General features: G+C 40.4%; 1 protein-coding gene and 1 pseudogene across 3 annotated transcripts in view; one reads left to right on the top strand and one right to left on the bottom strand.

The window, feature by feature from the left end:
* SMYD3 (SET and MYND domain containing 3) overlaps window positions 1–20,543 on the top strand; it is a 698,417-nt gene that overhangs the window by 11,953 nt on the left and 665,921 nt on the right. The window lies entirely within an intron of this gene.
* On the bottom strand, window positions 4,778–5,677 carry LOC112828703 (programmed cell death protein 5 pseudogene; annotated as a pseudogene).

Below are 20,543 nucleotides of genomic sequence, written 5' to 3' on the forward strand. Positions count from 1 at the left end.
TTACCCAGATTAACATTTGACATCATTTACACACTCTCCTCCCTTCCTCCCTTAAGCCCCCATCTTTATCCACATATACACACTTCTTCTTTCTGAATATGTAAGTTCCATATATCCTGGTACTTTATCCTAAATACTTTAATATGTATTCCCAACAATTAGGAAAGTTATACATACCTCATTAAATTTATACATACTTCATAAAGTTATACATACTTCATTAAATTTAACATTACCATAATACTTTACTGTCTGTATTTCAGTTTTGTCAAGTGACCCAATGTCACTTGTTCTTCATAGCATTTTCCCCCCTTTTATTTTTATTTATTTATTTATTTTTAAAGATTTTATTTATTTGAGAGAATGAGAGAGTGCACAAGACGGGGGAGTGGGAGAGGGAGAAGCAGACTCCCTGCTGAGCAGGGAGCCTGATGCGGGACTCGATCCAGGGACTCCAGGATCATGACCTGAGCCGAAGGCAGTCGCTTAACCAACTGAGCCACCCAGGTGCTCTCCCCCCTTTTAATACAGGATCCAATCTAGGGGTCAAGTATCGTATTTAATTGTCTTATCTTTGGCCTTCTTTAATCTGGAACATTCTACAACTTTTCTTTGTCATATAACACTGACTTTCCTTTTCCTTTTCCTTCCCTTTCTGTTTTAATAGAACTTTCTCAATTTTGGGTTTATCTGATGTTTCTTTATGGTTAGATTCAGGTTATGTGTTCTCAGCTGTGATGTTACATGTGTTGATGTAACTTCAGTGTATCCCATTTGGAGGTTCACAGTGTTTAGCTGCCTTTCATGGGTGGTGGTAATTGTGATCACCCGGTGAAGCTGTTGTCTTGTTTTCCCACTGTTCACAGTCCCTCATCTCCCAACTAATAATCTGTGGGAAGATATTTTAAGACCATGGACATATGTTGTTCATTAAAATTTCCTCTAGATTTAGAATCTATGGATTGTTCTTGATTGAATCTTTGGTATGATAAATGCTGGTTTTCCAACTATAGCACTCCCCCCACACTTAGCAGTTAGCATTCAGCTTAGCATTCTTTTTTTTTTTTTAAAGATTTGATTTATTCATTTGCGAGAGAGACAGAGAGAGAACAAGCAGGGGGAGAGGCAGAGGGAGAGGGAGAAGCGGACTCCCTGCTGAGCAAGGAGCCCGACGCGGAACTGGATCCCAGGACCCTGGTATCATGACCTGAGCCGAAGGCAGACGCTTAACCATCTGAGCCACCCAGGCGCCCTCAGCTTAGCATTCTACTGTAAGCAAGAGCCCATCCTTCTTCCTCATTATTTGTCTGTTTATTATCAGTATGGACTCATGAATTTCCATTTTTTTCCAGTGGTTTATAATTAGTTGTGTACTTATTTTGGTGCTCAGATTATCCCAGAATTTTTTAGTAGGAAAGCTTTGAAATTGGATCCTCTGTCCTGTAACATTTTTTTTTTTTTTAAAGCATTTCCTTACTTTGTTGCATAACAGATGTTCTGGGCTCATCCTGTAATTAGCCTTTCCCAATCCTGGAATCAGTATTTCTCTGAGGATTCCTGGGCTCTTTAGTGAGGAATAATATTAGACACCAAGATCTGTTGCCAGGTGTGCTCACCGTTACTGTGGTGTCTTGGCTCTTTGACCTTTGTAGCAAAGTAGGAAATATGCAGGTTCATGAAAATGTGCATACGTATATATGTATATACATACATGAGTTCACACCAACACTGCCAAGTCAGATTTGTCTCCTTAGGGTTCTTTCTTGCCTTTCCTTGTTCCATAATTATATTTTTTCTGCCTTGGTGGCACTCTTACTAACATCATCATCAACTTATTTACTCATTTATTCAATTCTGTACATCATCTAAAATTGTTTAAGAATTGCTTTGTCTACATATTACCAAAAAAGCCCCTATTAGTACAGAATAGTTTGCAATGTCCCCTTCCCTGCTACTCTGCTGAAGACTGAAGACTGAGAGTGTATAGGTAAATACGGTGCTCATTCTGTATTCTTTTTACCTTTAGTGTATTTAGTGGTATTAGTTCGCAGTACAATTGAGTTCATTTGTTTTACTTTGCTTTCAGTTTTAAGATTTTCTTCCCCATTCTTACTGATTTAATTTTACATTTGGAATATGTAGAACATTCACATGCTTCGCAAACTTGAACTATAAAAAAGAGAAGTGTCAGCCCCTCCCATCTCCATACTGTTCCCCATTGCACCCTCCCCCCCCTTGCAGGTAGCCATGGTCATCATTTTCTGCTTTATCTTCTCTCTCTCTTTTATTGGTAAAAATAAGCACATGTATGTGTTTTCTTATTTTCCGTTGATATACAAAAGGTAGCATACTATATCTGCTCTTTTGTACTTGTTTTCTTCACTTAAAATATCTAGTGGAAATCACTCTGTATCGTATTTGTAGTGTCTTTTTCTTTTTTATAGCTCTATAATACTCTGTTTTGTGTATGTGCCATAGTTTCTAATTTCCTCTGCTTGGCCATTTATGTAATTTCTAGTATTTTGCAATTGTGAATAATGCTGTAATGAATAATCACCTTGCACTTATGTATTTTTGTTTTGTTGCAGGTGTATATTCATGTAAATTCCTGGAAGTGGGAGTGCTAAGTCAAAGTGTCAATACCTATGTGGGGTGGTACCATTTTACATCTCTGCTAGCAATGTGGAAGAGTGCTTGTTTCCCTCAGCTTTGTAGACTGAGTGTATGGTTAAGTCTCTGAATTTTTACCAGTCTGATGGGCAAGAAGTGGTATCTCAGTATAGTTTCTTTCTTTTTTTCTTTTTTTAAGATTTTATTTATTTGACAGAGAAAGAGACAGTGAGAGAGGGAACACAAGCAAAGGGAGTGGGAGTGGGAGAAGCAGGCTTCCCACTGAGCAGGGAACCCGATGTGGGGCTCGATCCCAGGACCCTGGGATCATGACCTGAGCCGAAGGCAGACGCCTAATGACTGAGCCACCCAGGCGCCCCTCAGTATAGTTTCAATTTGAATTTAAGTTGTATTATCAGTAAGTTAAACATATTTTTTTAAAACTTTATTTTAATTATTTATTTTTAAAAGACTATTATTTGAGAGAGTCAGCAAGCGAGAGAGAGCATGAGCAGTGGGGAGGAGCAGAGGGAGAAGAAGCAGAGTCCTACTGAGCAGGGAGCCCGACACGGGGTTCGATCCTGGGACTCTGGGATCATGACCTGAGCCGAAGGCAGATGCTTAACTGAGCCACCCAGGCACCCCTATTTTATTTTTTAAAAGATTTTATTTATTTCAGAGAGAGCACAAGTGTGAGTAGGGGTAAAGGTAGAAGGAAAAGCAGACTCCCTGCCCAGCAAGGAGCCCGATGTGGGGCTTGATTCCAGGATCATGACCCGAGTCGAAGGCAGACACTTAACCGACTGAGCCACCCAGGTTCCCCGGTATGATCTAATTTGATCATTTTCTAAATGGCTATTAGTCCTGTCACTGTTTGTTAAAAAGATGAGAGCAAATCACTGAGACAAAATCAGTGTTTGTATTATAGATCATATACTAATTGGCTCTGACTCTGGGCTTTCTACTCTGTTTCATTGGTCTGTATACTCATATACTTGTATCACACTATTTCAGTTATAGAGAATTACAGAGAATTTAATATCTGGGAATACTCATGTCATCTTCAGATAATGTAATCTTGTTTCTTTTTCGATTTTTATGCCTGTCATTGTTCTTTCCAGGCTAATATACTCTGAGTAATGCCTCCAGAACAATGGTAAATAGTAGTGGAGGTAGTCGGCATTCTTGTAATGTTCGTGGTCTCCCTGGGGCTTACTTATTACATAAGGTTCTGGATTTAGGTCTGAGGGACATATATTTTATCATGTTAAGGAAGTGTATCCATCCGTTTCTATTTTCTCAAGAGTTTTTAATTAAGAATAGGTGTTGAATTCTGCCAAAGGTATTTTCATCATCTGTGGAGAGTCATGATTTTTTTTTGTCCTAGATTTATTAATGTCCCACTATAAATTTACTTAAGAGAGACTAGAGAACCAACTTGTATGTAAGTCTTCTTATATTTCAGTTTTGCTTGCTTAGGTAAAGAGCATCATTAAAATAAAACTGTGTTTCTGGTTAAGCGACTGCCTTTGGCTCAGGTCATGATCCTGGAGTCCCTGGATCGAGTCCTGCATTGGGCTCCCTGCTCGGCAGGGAGTCTGCTTCTCTCTCTGACCCTCCCCCCTCACATGTGCTCTCTCTCTCTGTCTCTCTCTCTCAAATAAATAAATAAATAAAATCTTAAAAAAAAACTGTTTCAATGCGAAATTTTAATCAGTGGGGTGTTTATGCAAATTATTTCCCCAACCCCAGTCTTGTCTAAAATTTTTAAGTTTAAGCAAATAAAGGTGAAGTTTTAAATTTAAGATGCTAATAGAATCATGGGGTAGAATGTTTGAATTGGATTGTATCTCAGAAACAGTCTAATCTGTAACTTTTGCATAATGAGTTTATTTTTTTAAATTAGTTTTTTTTTTTAAAGATTTTATTTATTTATTTGACAGAGAGACACAGCAAGAGAGGGAACAGAAGCAGGGGGAGTGGGTGAGGGAGAAGCAGGCCTCCCGCCGAGCAGGGAGCCCGATGCAGGGCTCGATCCCAGGACCCTGGGATCATGACCTGAGCCAAAGGCAGACGCTTAACGACTGAGCCACCCAGGTGCCCCACGAGTTTATTTTTTTAAAAGACATGTAGACAGTAAACAAAGTAAACAATCACATCTTCACTTGTATCCAGTATTATCTTTCCTAGAACTGTTCCATTAAGTTCCAGTCTCTAAACATCTTAAATTTCAATAATCGTCCTCTTCATCAGAGTCCATGACTTTTCTTCTGTTGAATTTAACTGTGGTTTTCTTTTCTGTTTTTTGGCTTACTTTTTCAAGGTTTTCTATTAAACCTTGTTCTGATACCTTCCCGCTTAGTTGTCCATATCTTGCCATCTGTATGAGGTAATTCTCTACTGCTTTAGTTTTTTCAGGCTTTACAAGTGCTAAGCTACTTAAATGGGCCTGGGCTGACTGATCCAGGACTTGGGCTAAGGTACTGTTTCTCATTTTTGCTTCCCTGTGTTTTGCTTCCTGTTGTGCAGCATCGCCAGGATCCCTATGCTTTGCCTGCAGTTCGGCCAGCCTCTGTTTCCTCAGAGCCTCCAGCTCCTCCTCCACCATGGTGTGGCAGTCCAGGGTCAAGCCTAATCTGTAACTTTTGGACAAGAATAATCAATGGATGCTAAAATGAGTGGGTAAAAGTATGATTAGAAATAGGTATTTACAGTGGTGCCTGGGTGGCTCAGTCATTTAAGCATCAGCCTTGGGTCAGGTCATGATCTCAGGGTCCTGGGATCGAGCCCCGCATCGGGCTCCCTGCTCAGCTGGGAGTCTGCTTCTCCCTCTGCCCCTCCCCCTGCTTGAGCTTTCTCTCTCAAATAAATAAGTAAATAAAATCTTAAAAAAAATAGATATTCACATAATTTTTAGTCTCCTTAGTAGATCCTTACTAAGTATAAGGGAAAAAATATAGTAAACTTCAACAGTAGATAAACTTGGCAGGCATCAATTTAACCAGGTGAACAAAGGTAATAACTCTAATAATATGACATATTGACATGGTATACTTCCTGATACCCACTGAGCAGGATACAACATCCCTTCTCTGATGTATAGATATCAAAAATGTAACCTGAATTTAATCATGAGGAAACATCAGAGGAAACCAAATTGAGGGATAGTATACAGTAACTAGGCATTACTCTGCAATTGAATCCAGGTGGTGAATGACAGATAGATTGAAGAACCTCTTCCAGTTTAAAGGACACCAAGGAAGCATGAAAATTAAAGCATGCAAAGTATGTTCATGGATTAAAAATTGGACATTAGTGGGACAGTTGATGAAATTTGAATGAAGTCTATAGATTAGTTAATAATATTGAATCCCACTGTTAATTTGTTTTGCAGTTAATAAATTTTTTAGATATGTTGAAGACTATACACTTACCAGATATTGCATTTTTTTTTTTTTAAGATTTTATTTATTTGTCAGAGAGAGCACAAGCAGGGGGTAGCGGCAGGCAGAGGGAGAAGCAGACTCCCTGCTGAACAAGGAGCCCGAGGATCATGACCTGAGCCGAAGGCAGACACTTAACCCACTGAGCCACCCAGGCGTCCTGAGATTACATATTTTTGAGTAATCAAGAACTGTTACAAAAATGTACCTTATATTAGATGGTAAAGGAAGTTTCAACAAATCTGAAGTAATAGCAGCTTTGTTCTCTGATTACAATGCAATAAAATTAGAAATTATTAGATTCAATGCTAATTTTTTGATTTTGATAATTGTTCTTTGATTATGTAAGATGTAAGCATCATATGATGTCCTTGTGAAGGACAAATGGAATTCTTTATTTCTCACAATTTTTGTTATCAATCTGAAATTATTTCAAAATGAGAAGTTAAAAGCAATTAAAAGTTTTATCTTTTTGAGATAGATAATGGGTGAAATGACAGACTGAGGTTTGCTTTAAAGTAATGTAGTTGGGAGGTATTGGTGAGGGTATAGTTTGTATAAGATTAGCCATGTGTTGATAATTTTTGAAGCTGGTTGATGAATGTGTAGCGTTCCATCATACTATTCTCTACTTTTGGGAATGTTTCAAACTGTCTATGACAAAAGTAAAAGGAAAGAAAAGATAAAAGAACTGTCCTCAGGTGTCTGGTCATTCTTGACTAGTCATATTGAAGAATGAGGCACTAAAAAGTTTTAGGTTGAAAAAGAACAACTCTGGGTGTTTGTGCAGATTCTTGCCCAGTGGATGTCTATATATTTCGTCATCTGGTGTCTTCCAGCTGTCAGGGTTATTCTCTTGGACTGGTCAGTTTTTCTACAAAGGGCTTATATCTATTTGGGGTTGGATCAGAGAAGCAGAATCACTGAATGACAAAGGATAAGGATTACAGAGGTTAGACTTTACATAATTTGGGAATTGGTAAAGTTGCTGTTGTCTCTGAATTGTGTCGGCGCTGAAATCAGTGGAGCTGGCAGAAGGAGAAGCTGGATGTCACATTGGAGGTGGGGGGAAGCAAAAACACATTGGAATCCAGCCGGAACTAATGAGGACAACTTGAAACCTGTGTCTGTCTGTCACTGCCTTCCCCTCAATGACACCAGTGACCTGCAGAAATTGCTAATGCTCTTTGCCACAGAACTGTTCATGTACTGGGCCCCACAACTTGGAGAAGGTTCAGGAAGAGATACCACGGGAGATGGAGGAGCAGAGGGCCTGGCTGCTAGCCCAGGCCAACAAGGCAAGCCATTAGGTAGTGACAGTATACACAGGCTGCAGCAGTACCTTGTACCCTACACAAGCCCTGCACACCCTACAGAAGAGGATGATGATGGTTGCTTCATTTCTGCCTTCCAAAGCGCACACATCTTTTTTGGCCAACCTTAATCCAGAGTCCTACAGAGAGGAAATTTTGGGAATTGTAGTTCTAGCTTGCTGTGTCAATAGACTACAGAAGACACCGCAGTTCATCCCTTGTCACACATGCATGCCTATTTAACCTTCCTTAACCATACTTGGCAACGATAGCAAGTTCATTCACCTAACCTGTGCACAACTGAAAGCACATGGTCATTCTCCAAGATCCATCTGTCTACATTAGCCAAGTCAAGTTAAATGAGGATGTGGGAGGAAGTCACCACCTTTGTATCTCTCACATCACTGATGGTGGCAGGAAGTCCTCCAGAAATGCAGTATTGGTTTTGGTTTACTGTTTAGGTAGGTAAAGGCAGTTCTAGTGGCTTCCGCATGCACTTTTGTACCATGCTAGTCATTACTGTATGGGTAGGGAGTTAGAGGGGGTTCTTTTTTTTATTTTTTATTTTATTATTTTTTTAATTTTATTTATTTATTTGAGAGAGAGAGAGAAACAGCATGAGAAGGGAGAAGGTCAGAGGGAGAAGCAGGCTCGTGGGACTCGATCCCAGGACTCCGGGATCATGACCTGAGCCGAAGGCAGTCGCTTAACCAACTGAGCCACCCAGGCGCCCGGGGATTCTTTTTTTTAAGATTTTATTTATTTTAGAGAGAATCTCAAGCAGACTCCATGCTGAGCACTGAGCCCAGAGCAGGGCTAAATCCCATGACACAGATCATGACCTGAGCCGATATCAAGAGTCGGATGCCCTACTGACTGAGCCACCCAGGCGCCCCAAGAGAGGGGATTCTGTCAGTTGTTAAGGATGTCTGTTCCACCTCTGTGTTCCAGCAGAATTAACTGCACGGTGGATTTGGGACCTATTGGACCCACTTTCAGATAAATCTGAGCCAAATCTGCATTGATCCTCTGATTTCCATAAGTTTGCTATTCCTGAAAGTTTGGACCAAAATGGTATTTTGAGTCTTCAGGAATTCACTCTAGTTCAGAGCCAGTATCTAGTAATCCTTCCAAGGGCTGCTTATGTCCTCTTCCCCAGTACAAACTCATCCTTAATAAATGACTGTTGATCTCTTGGGAAGCCTAGGTGGGAAATTTATAGTATCCATATTTGGCTCTGTGGTAGAATTCTTCTTCTTTTTTTTTTTTTTTTTAAAGATTTTATTTATTTATTTGAGAGAGAGAATGAGAGACAGAGAGCATGAGAGGGAGGAGGGTGAGAAGGAGAAGCAGACTCTCTGCTGAGCAGGGAGCCCGATGTGGGACTCGATCCCGGGACTCCAGGATCATGACCTGAGCCGAAGGCAGTCGCTTAACCAACTGAGCCACCCAGTGCCCTGTGGTAGAATTCTTCTTAAGGGGATCCCTTCATTCCAGAGACTTGGTCTATGAAATGGCTCCAATCTGGGAATTGGTAGAGGAGCTACAACTTTACTTTTTTGGTGATTTAAATCATACTTTGAGTTTTTCCACTTAAACTAACTAAGACTTCAATAGATTACCCATCTGTTTCAGTTCTAGGGGCACTGATTTCTTAGCCAATGTCAGAGATCTCTGCAATTCAAACCTTTCTGGTTACTGTTTTGGCTGCCATTATGGTATTCATTCCCACCTTGTCTTTGGTAATTAAGTGCTGCCACTTGGTCCCTGCCAGCACAGGATCCGATCATCTCCTGCTCAATTTAGGGAGTCAGTTTGATGGCAGGAGTTACCACTTTTATTCCTGGCCTATGAAGGCTAGCCATCCCAGAGCTCTTAAAGGAGGCCAGGGTTCCTCTCATGAATATATTTCTCTTAGCTTGGTGAATGGAATGTTTTCTGGATCCTCCCAGGGATATGGTTAAGGGTAAGCAGGTCTAACATATTGAGCCCACTCAGCATTCTGATATCCTTAAGCCATCAGGAAGACCTCAGTACCCAAAGAAGTTTAGATGTTTCACCTTCATTTAGTGTAGGTCACCTTTAGGTCCAGCTTTCAGTAAACCAACCAAGCAAACTGTTAGGCGTTCCTAGCTGCTTGAGCCAACCTGTTGAATCCACAATTTCTGCTTAGCACACCCATAGCAATAAATTCAGCCTAATCCAGCATTATCTTCCACCTGAATCCAACACTCCAACACTCTTAGGATCCTTTCCCATATGTGTTCCTCAAGTTTTTGTTGATATAAATTGGCAAAATCTTGCAATTCTTTTGGTGTGTAATGAGTCTCCTAATGGGTTGCACTCTTTTTTTTTTTTTCAAAGATTTTATTCATCTGTCTGAGAGCATGCAGAAGCAGGGGTGGGGGCAGAGGGAGAGGGAGAAGCAGGTGTGGGGCTCAATCCCAGGACCCTGAAATCATGACCTCAGCCAAAGGCAGATGCCTAACCAACTGAGCCACCCAGGTGCCCGCAGTTTTTTTTTTTTTTTTTTTTTTAAGATTTTTTTTAGAGAGCACATGCATAAGCAGTGGGGAGGGACAGAGGGAGAGGGAAAAATCTTAAGCAGACTCCCTGCTGAGGGTAGAGCCTGACTTGGGACTTGATCTCACAACCCTGAAATCATGACCTGAGCTGAAATCAAGAGTTGGATGTGTAACTGTGCCAATCCGGTGCCCCAATGGGTCGTAGTTTTCTGCTTTATTCTTTGGGATCTGCTAGGACTTGAGTCTGGTCATAGATCTAAAGCACTGAGAGATGGTGAAGGTAGTTCCACAGCAGGTCCTTCACAGGGCACTTACCATAGGGGGAGGACCATTGCAGGTTCTTTAGGCAAAGGGAGACCACCCTCTTCAGAGTGTTTTTAGTGGTATAGGAAATTCAACAGAATTTAGGAGTTCAAGGCATCAGGTTTCATGGGTTTGCATCCCAAATTTAGGGTCCCATTCCTTACCAATCAGTTTCCTAACTTTAAGAGTTAAAACATGAGTTTGGAAATGCAGTTTACATTATCCTCAGTTCTTGGTACACCAAGTGTGGTCTGGGGATCAGCAGCATCATTATCAATGGGAGCTTGTTAGCCTTGCAGAGTTTTGTGCTGCAGCACAAACTTATGGAATCAACATACATTTGCTGCTTATAATTTCAGGATATTTGGGGGCGCCTGGGTGGCTCAGTTGGTTAGGCAACTGCCTTCGGCTCAGGTCATGATCCCCGGGGTCCTGGGATCAAGCCCCATGTCAGGCTCCCTGCTAAGTGGAGAGTCTGCTTCTCCCTCTCCCTCTACCTGCCTCTCTGCCTACTTGTGCTCTCTCTCTGTCAAATAAATAAATAAAATCTTAAAAAAAATAAAAAATAAAATAATTTCAGGATATTTGTGTAACTTGTGTATTTACATTAAATGGATGAATGGATTTCTGTGTTACAGTTCTCAGCAGTCCAGGTATTTGATAAATATTTCCTTTGATTTTTTTTGGATGCTATGATTTGGTTTCATATTTAATTCTGTAAATGCTACATCTAAAATTTTTGTCTATTAAGTTTTAGATGATTTCCCCTTTCCATTTGGGGGTTCCCCATTTAGACTCTAAATTAGATGTGATGCTCCCTCTGGTGGACAATGGGGTTAAAAGCACACACACATTTTTCAGTATAGTTACTTTGTTTTCAGCTATTAAAACTCAGTTTCTCAGAGTGATCATCTTCATGAACGTCCTTTCCAAACTATTCTCAACTTCTGACATTTACCATAGCTTTTGTTTTGAATTTGAACCAGAAAATCAAAATTTTGTCATAAATATCTATATAAAACTCACCATAATGAGAGAACAACTGGGCAAATTGATATGGTAACAGTGCCTTAATAATGACTACGTTATTCACGTTAAAAGCAAAAACTCATGTTTGAAACTAGTAGTCAATTGAATTTGTGACGATTTGGGGGAGAATTGTGCCTATCGATATATATTTACAATGGGATTTATTACTACAAAATATTTTATACAGTGAACCCCCCTTAAATTTTGAATAGGGGTGCCTGGGTGGCTCAGTCGTTAAGCGTCTGCCTTCGGCTCAGGTCTTGATCCCGGGGTTCTGGGATCGAGCCCCGCATTGGGCTCCCTGCTCGGCAGGAAGCCTGCTTCTCCCACTCCCCCTGCTTCTGTTCCTGCTCTCGCTATCTCTCTGTCAAATAAATAAAATATTAAAAAAATTTTTGTTGTAATAATTACTTGTTAGGATAAAAATAATAAATGTGATTGTGTGGAATAACCTTGTCTATTCTGTCTTGTTCTAATCTTAGAACTCAAATGGTTGCTTTCGCCGCAGCTAGCTATATTTCTGAACAGTTCCTGAAAAGGCACATAACCCATTTGATAAACATCTTAGACAGTTTATTTTAGAAGTAAAAATTGAGGGGAACCTGAGTGGCTTAGTTGGTTAAGCATTGGAGTCTTGATCTCAGCTCAGGTGTTGTGAGTTCGAGCCCTGCTTTGGGCCCTGTGCCGGGCATGGAGCCTACATTTAAAGTCGACAAAGTCATTATTGTTTAAATACAGTAAAATAAAAAAGTATCCTTTTAAAGTTAACTTGTTGCCATTTTATTTTACACATGGCCTCTTCATGTTTAATTTTGAGCATTTAAGGGTATTTATAGTTCTAGGTTAATATTGATTTTTTAAAAAGATTTTATCTATTTATTTGATAGGGAGAGAGAGAGAGCACAAGCAGGGGGATCGGCAGACAGGGGGAGATGAGAAGCAGGCTCCCCGCTGAGCAGGGAGCCTAATGCAGGGCTAGATCCCAGGACCTGGCATCATGACCCGAGCTGAAGGCAGACCCGACTGAGCCACCCAGGCCCCCTCTGACTTTTTTATTCATTAGTTCGGTTGAGAATCATAATGTTAGGAAGTACCCTGTTTTTTATTGTTTTGGTTTTGTTGTTAGTCTTTGAGTCAAAAATAACCAAATGAGGGGGAAAAGTTTGATCAATAGATATAACTTCATAAAAGTAAAAAGTATCTGTATGTCAAAGAACTGACTTAAATGGAGAAGCCAAGAAACTGAGGAAAATATTTGCAACATAAAAGGGCACATATCCTTAATACATAGAAATCATTTATAACTTGAAAGAAAACAGCTTACTTACGAAGGACTCCCTGCTTTCTGGGACTTTTTTCCTCTTTGTATAGTTCTGATCTTTAGATTTTTGGAACCTGAGAGAGATTCTCTTCTGATTCATTGGTTCTCAATGTTGGCTACACTTGGAAGCACCTGGGGAGCGTTAAAAAATACTAGTGCAAGGTTCCCACCCAGAGATCTGATTTAATTGGTTCAGAGTGTGCTTGAATGTGGAAATTTTAAAAGCTCCCTAGGTTATTTTAATGTGCAGTCTGGTTTGACAATGATTATCTTTCTTTTTCATCCTAATTGACCCCCTCCTTTGCAACTTTATATTCAAGGGCTAAGGTGAACTTGCTGCAGCTGGGTTCGTTCAGGCTACTTACGATACCCGTAAATAGTTCTGCATGTTGAATTTCAAACTGGACATTCACATTAACATGTTCTGTTCACATTTAAATGACTGTCATATGTAGGGCAGGCACATATTAAATCAAATTTTTAATTGGAATAGTTGTGATGTTTCTCACAAATTTGATATCAAAATTTAATTTTTTTTGATTTTTAATTTTATTTTATGTTAATAACCATACATTACATCATTAGTTTTTTTTGTTATTATGTTATGTTAATCACCATACATTACATCATTAGTTTTTGATGTAGGGTTCCATGATTCATTGCACATAACACCCAGTGCTCCATTCAGTACATGCCCTCTTTAATACCCAACACCAGGCTAACCCATCCCTCCCCAGAACCCTCAGTTTGTTTCTCAGAGTCCATAGTCCCACATGGTTCATCTGCCCCTCCAATTTCCCCCCCTTCATTTTTCCCTTCCTACTATCTTCTTTTTTTTAACATATAAATAGTATTATTTGTTTCAGAGGTACAGGTCTGTGATTGAACAGTCTTACACAATTCACAGCGCTCACCATAGCACATATCCTCCCAATGTCTATCACCCAGCCACCCCATCCCTCCTACCCCCCACCACTCCAGCAACCCTTAGTTTGTTTCCTGAGATTAAGAAGTCCTCAAATCAGTGAGATCATATGATACATGTCTTTCTCTGATTGACTTATTTTGCTCAGCATAATACCCTCCAGTTACATCCACGTTGTTGCAGATGGCAAGATTTCATTCCTTTTGATGGCTGCATAATATTCCTGTGTGTGTGTGTGTGTGTGTGTGTGTGTGTGTGTGTGTGTGTACCACATCTTTATCCATTCATCTGTCGATGGACATCTTGGCTCTTTCCATAGTTTGGCTAGTGTGGACATTGCTGCTATAAACATCGGGGTGCACGTACCCCTTCGGATCCCTACATTTGTATCTTTAGGGTAAATACCCAGTACTGCAATTGCTGGGTCGTATGGTAGCACTATATTCAACTTTTTGAGGAACCTCCATACTGTTTTCCAGAGTGGCTGCACCAGCTTGCATTCCCACCAACAGTGTAAGAGGGTTCCCCTTTCTCCGCATCCCCGCCAATATCTGTCGTTTCCTGACGTTTTAATTTTAGCCATTCTGACTGGTGTGAGGTGGTATCTCATTGAGGTTTTGATTTGTATTTCCCTGATGTCGAGTGATGTTGAGCACTTTTTCATGTGTCTGTTGGCCATTTGGATGTCTTCTTTGCAGAAATGTCTGTTCATGTCTTCTGCCCATTTCTTGATTGGATTATTTGTTCTTTGGGTGTTGAGTTTGATCAGTTTTTTATAGATTTTGGATACTAGCCCTTTATCTGATATGTCATTTGCAAATATTTTCTCCCATTCTGTTGGTTGTCTTTTGGTTTTGTTGATTGTTTCCTTTGCTGTGCAAAAGCTTTTTATCTTGATGAAGTCCCAATAGTTCATTTTTGCCCTTGCTCCACTTGCCTTTGGTGGTTTCCAGGAAGAAGTTGCGGCTGAGGTCGAAGAGGTTGCTGCCTGTGTTCTCCTTTAGGATTTTGATGGAGTCCTGTCTCACATTTAGGTCTTTCACCCATTTTGAGTCTATTTTTGTGTGTGGTTTAAGGAAATGGTCCAGTTTCATTCTTCTGGATGTGGCTGTCCAATTTTCCCAACACCATTTGTTGAAGAGACTGCTTTTTTCCATTGGACATTCTTTCCTGCTTTGTCGAAGATTAGTTGACCATAGAGTCGAGGGTCCATTTCTGGGCTCTGTATTCTGTTCCACTGATCTATGTGTTTGTTTGTGTGCCAGTACCATACTGTCTTGATGATTACAGCTTTGTAATGGAGCTTGAAGTCTGGAATTGTGATGCCACCAGCTTTGCTTTTCTTTTTCAACATTTCTCTGGCTATTCGGGGTCTTTTCTGGTTCCATACAAATTTTAGGATTATTCAGTTTCTTTGAAAAAAATGGATGGTATTTTGATAGGGATTGCATTGAATGTGTAGATTGCTCCAGGTAGCCTTGACATCTTCACAATATTTGTTCTTCCAATCCATGAGTATGGAACGTTTTTCCATTTCTTTGTCTTCCTCAATTTCTTTCATGAGCATTTTATAGTTTTCTGTGTACAGATTCTTTGCCTCTTTGGTTAGATTTATTCCTAGGTATCTTACAGTTTTGGGTGCAATTGTAAAGGGATCGACTCCTTAGTTTCTCTTTCTTCTGTCTTGTTGTTGGTGTATAGGAATGCCACTGATTTCTGTGCATTGATTTTATATCCTGCCACTTGACTGAATTCCTGTATGAGTTCTAGCAGTTTTGGGGTGGAGTCTTTTGGGTTTTCCACATAAAGTATATCATCTGCAAAGAGTGAGAGTTTGACTTCCTCTTTGCCGATTTGGATGCCTTTGATTTCTTTTTGTCGTCTGATTCCTGTGGCTAGGACTTCTAGTACTATGTTGAATAGCAGTGGTGATAGTGGACATCCCTGCCGTGTTCTTGACCTTAGGGGGAAACGCTCTCAGTTTTTCCACACTGAGAATGATATTCGCTGTGGGTTTTTCATAGATGGCTTTATGTTACTGAGGTATGTACCTACCCTCTATCCTTATACTCTGAAGAGTTTTGATCAAGAAAGGATGCTGTACTTTGTCAAATGCTTTTTATGCATCTATTGAGGGGGATCTTACGGTTCTTGTTCTTTCTTTTATTAATGTATTGTATCACATTGATTGATTTGTGGATGTTGAACCAACCTTGCAGCCCAGGAATAAATCCCACTTGGTTTTGGTGAATAATCCTTTTAATGTACTGTTGGATCCTATTGGCTAGTATTTTGGTGAGAATTTTTGCATCCGTGTTCATCAGGGATATTGGTCTGTAATTCTCCTTTTTGATGGGTCTTTGTCTGGTTTTGGGATCAAGGTGATGGTGGCCTCTTAAAATGAGTTTGGAAGTTTTCCTTCCATTTATATTTTTTGGAACAGTTTCAGAAGAATAGGTATTAATTTTTCTTTAAATGTTTGGTTAGAATTCCCCTGGGAAGCCATCTGGCCCTGGGCTCTTGTTTCTTGGGAGATTTTTGATTACTGCCTTCAATTTCCTTAGTGGTTATAGGTCTGTTCAGGTTTTGTTTCTTCCTGGTTCAGTTTTGGTAGTTTATACATCTCTAGGAATGCATCCATTTCTTCCAGGTTATCTAATTTCCTGGCATATAGTTGCTCATAATATGTTCTTATAATTGTATTTCTTTGGTGTTGGTTGTGATCTCTTTCATTCATGATTTTATTTATTTGGGTCCTTTCTCTTTTCTTTTTGATAAATCTGGCCAGGGGTTTATCAGTCTTATTAATTCTTTCAAAGAACCAGCTCCTAGTTTCGTTGATCTGTTCTACTGTTCTTTTGGTTTCTATTTCATTGATTTCTGCTCTGATCTTTATTATTTTTCTTCTCCTGCTGGATTTAGGCTTTATTTGCTGTTATTTCTCCAGCTCCTTTAGGTGTAGGGTTAGGTTGTATACTTGAGACCTTTCTTGTTTCTTGAGAAAGGCTTGTATTGCTATATACTTTCCTCTTAGGACTGCCTTTGCTGCATTCCAAAGATTTTGAATAGTTGTGTTTTCATTTTCATTGGTTTCCATGAATTTTTAAAATTCTTCTTTAATTTCCTGGTTGACCCATTCATTCTTTAGTAGGATGCACTTTAGCCTCCATGTATTTGAGTTCTTTCCAACTTTCCTCTTGTGATTGAGTTCTGGTTTCAAAGCATGGTCCGAAAATATGCAGGGAATGATCCCAATCTTTTGGTACCGGTGGAGACCTGATTTGTGACCTAGGGTGTGATCTATTCTGGAGAATGTTCCATGGGCACTAGAGAAGAATGTGTATTCCGTTGCTTTGGAATGGAATGTTCTGAATATATCTGTGAAGTCCATTTGGTCCATTGTGTCATTTATTTATTTTTTTTAATTTTTTTTTTTTAAATTCATTTGAGACAGGGATACAGAGAGAACATGAGCAGGGGGAGAAGCAGAGTGAGGGGGAGAAGCAGGCTCCCCACTGAGCAGGGAGTCTGATGGGGCTCCATCCCAGGACCCTGGGATCATGACCTGAGCCAAAGGCAGACGCTTAACCATCTGAGCCACCCAGGCGCCCCCAGTGTGTCTTTTAAAGTCTTTATTTCCTTGTTGATCTTTTGCTTAGGTGATCTGTGCATTTCAGTGAGGGGGTTGTTAAAGTCCCCTACTATTATTTCATTGTTGTCGATGTGTTTCTTTGCTTTTGTTATTAATTGGTTTATATAATTGGCTGCTCCCATGTTAGGGGCATAGATATTTACAATTGTTAGATCTTCTTGTTGGATAGACCCTTTAGGATATAGTGTCCTTCCTCATCTCTTATTATAGTGTTTGGTTTAAAATCTAATTTGTCTGATATAAGGATTGCCACCCCAGCTTTCTTTTGGTGTCCATTAGCATGGTAAATCGTTTTCCACCCCCTCACTTTCAATCTGGGGGTGTCTTTGGGTCTAAAATGAGTCTCTTGTGGACAGCATATCGATGGGTCTTGTTTTTTTTATCCAATCTGATATCCTGTGTCTTTTGATTGGGGCATTTAGCCCATTTACATTCAGGGTAACTATTGAAAAATATGAATTTAGTGCCATTGTATTGCCTGTAAGGTGACTGTTACTGTATATTGTCTGTGTTCCTTTCTGGTCTCTGTTACTTTTAGGCTCTCTCCTTGCTTAGAGGACCCCTTTCAATATTTCTTGTAGGGCTGTTTTCGTGTTTGCAAATTCCTTTAGTTTTTGTTTGTCTTGGAAACTTTTTACCTCTCCTTCTATTTTCAATGACAGTCTAGCTGGATATAGTATTCTCGGCTGTGTATTTTTCTCATTTAGTGCCCTGGTTATATCATGCCAGTCCTTTCTGGCCTGCCCGGTCTCTGTGAATAGGTCTGTTGCCAATCTAATGTTTCTACCATTGTAGATTACAGATCTCTTCTCCCGAGCTGCTTTCAGGATTTTCTCTTTGTCTCTGAGACTCTTTAGTTTTACTATTAGATGTCGGGGTGTTGAATTATTTTTATTGATTTTGGGGTGGGTTCTCTGTGCCTCCTGGGTTTTGATGCCTGTTTCCTCCAGGCATCAAAATAGGGAAGTTCTCTGCTATAATTTGCTCCAATGTACCTTCTGCCCCTCTCTCTCTTTCTTCTTCTGGGATCCCAATTATTCTAATATTGTTTCGTCTTATGGTATCACTTATCTCTCGAATTCTGCCCTCGTGATCCAGTGGTTGTTTCTCTCTCTTTTTCTCAGCTTCTTTATTTTCCATCATTTGGTCTTCTATATCACTAATTCTCTCTTCTGCCTCATTTATCCTAGCAGTTAGAGCCTCCATTTTTGATTGCACCTCATTAATAGCCTTTTTGATTTAGACTTGGTTAGATTTTAGTTCTTTTATTTCTCCAGAAAGGGTTTCTCTAATATCTTCCATGCTTTTTTCAAGCCCAGCTAGTATCTTTATAATCGTCATTCTGAACTCTAGTTCTGACATCTTACTAATGTCCCTATTTGTTAGGTCCTTGGCCGTCAGTACTGCCTCTTGTTCTTTTTTTTGAGGTGATTTTTTCCATCTTGTCATTTTGTCCAAAGGAGAATAGATGAATGAGAGAACAAAATGGTAACAGGGTAACAGTGACCCCAGAAAAATATACACTAAACAAAATAGAAGAGACCTGAAATCAGGGGAAAAGAAAGGGAAAGAAAGAAAAAAGAAAGAGAAAGAAAAAGAAAAAGATTTAAAAAAAAAGTATATGATCAAATATGATCAGGCTGGTGAATAGATCAATGCCACACACTAGATTTTGGGCATATTTTGGTCTGTTAGAAGAAACTGCCTCCCAAAATTTTAAAGAAGGGAAAGCTTATATATGTACAAAAATAAGAGTAAATACGATGAAGGGATGGAATATTACTGTAAAGATGAACATTATAAAAGATTTTATAAAAGGAATTGATAAGTTGGTTGAAAAAAGAAAAGGGAAATTAAAAAAATAAAAAAGGGAGAGAATGTGATCAGGGAGGAGACTAGAACAAAGCCATACACTAGAGATTTAGGGTATGTTTTAGTCTGTTAGATGAAACTGTATCCCAAAATTTTAAAGAGAGAGCAACTTATATATATACCAAAAATAAGGTTAACTACTATGAAGGGGTAGAATATGACTCTAAAAATGAAAAATAAAAAAGATTTTTTTTTAAAGATTTTATTTATTTATTCATGAGAGACAGAGGGAGAGAGAGAGAGAGAAGCAGAGGGAGAAGCAGGCTCCCAAGGAGCAGGGAGCCTGATGCGGGACTCGATCCGAGGACCCTGGGATCATGACCTGAGCCAAAGGCAGATGCTGAACCATCCGAGCCACCCAGGCGCCCAATAAAAAAGATTTTTAAAGAAGATTTTTAAGAAAGGGATTGGTTGAAAAAGGGGAAAAGAAAAATTTAAAAAAAATAAAAAAGAAAATTAAAAAAAATTAACTTTGAAAGACTAAAGAATCGGGGAAAAAAGCCATGAATTCTATGTGCAGTATTCCCCTAGCGCTGGAGTTCAGCCGTTCTCATTGATCAGTAAACTTGGTCTTGGCTGGCTGTTCGTGCTGATCTTCTGGGGGAGGGGCCTTTTGTCGTGGTTCCCAGATGTCTTTGCTGGAGGCAGAATTGCCCCGCCCTTGCCGGTCCAGGCCAAGTAATCTGCTCAGGTTTGCTCTCCGGAGCTTTTGTTCCCTGCAAGCTTTCCGAACAGCTTTGGAGGATGAGAGTGAAAATGGCGGCCTCCCAATCCGCCCCAGAGGAGCCAAGAACTCGGGGACCCGCTCCTCAGTGTGCCTGCCCCCAGAGAAAAGCAGTCAATCACTCCCGTCTCCCCGGCCTCCAGCTGGACTCTGTGCTCACCCAGCCTGTGACCAAGCATTTCTGTCTCTGGCACCCGACTCGGTGTGGAGTCTCCAAACCCAGCAGATCCCTGCCGTGCGCTCCCGCGCCACTCCTCCCGGGGAAGGATGTGGAGTCTCCCCAGATCTGCCGCTTGTTGGGTCCCTGCTGGAAGAGCAGTGGCCCGACTGTGCCATGGATCATGGTTTATGGCAACCCTGAGCTGAGAGCCCGCGCCTCGGCTCCATCTCTGCAGCTGGCTTCCTGGCTCCAATACCTGAGAGCTCTGACGCATCCGGCACTCCCGGTCTTTCTGTGACCCTGAGGGTCCTGAGACCACACTGTCCCAGCAAGGGTTCCACTCCCTGCTTAGCCACTGGAGCACCATCCCTCAGCGGAGCTGACTTCTAAAAGTTCCGATTTTGTGCCCCGTTGCTCTGTCACTTGCTGGTAGTGGCCGACGGAGGCCTCCTCTCCCGCGGTCTTTCTTCCCGAATGTCACCTCGGATTCACTTCTCTGCATGTCCTACCTTCCAGAAAGTGGTCGCTTTTCTGTTCAGAGTTGCTGCTGTTCTTTTCTTCGATCTCCTGTTGAGTTCGTAGGTGTTCAGAATGGTTTGATCCCTATCTGGCTTAATTCCTGGGACCAGACGAAATCCAGGTCTCCTACTCCTCCACCATCTTGAT

The sequence above is a fragment of the Callorhinus ursinus genome, unplaced genomic scaffold (assembly GCF_003265705.2).
Source record: "Callorhinus ursinus isolate GAN/ISIS: 27379988/994484 unplaced genomic scaffold, GSC_fseal_2.0 scaffold13, whole genome shotgun sequence".
Lineage (NCBI taxonomy): Eukaryota > Metazoa > Chordata > Mammalia > Carnivora > Otariidae > Callorhinus > Callorhinus ursinus.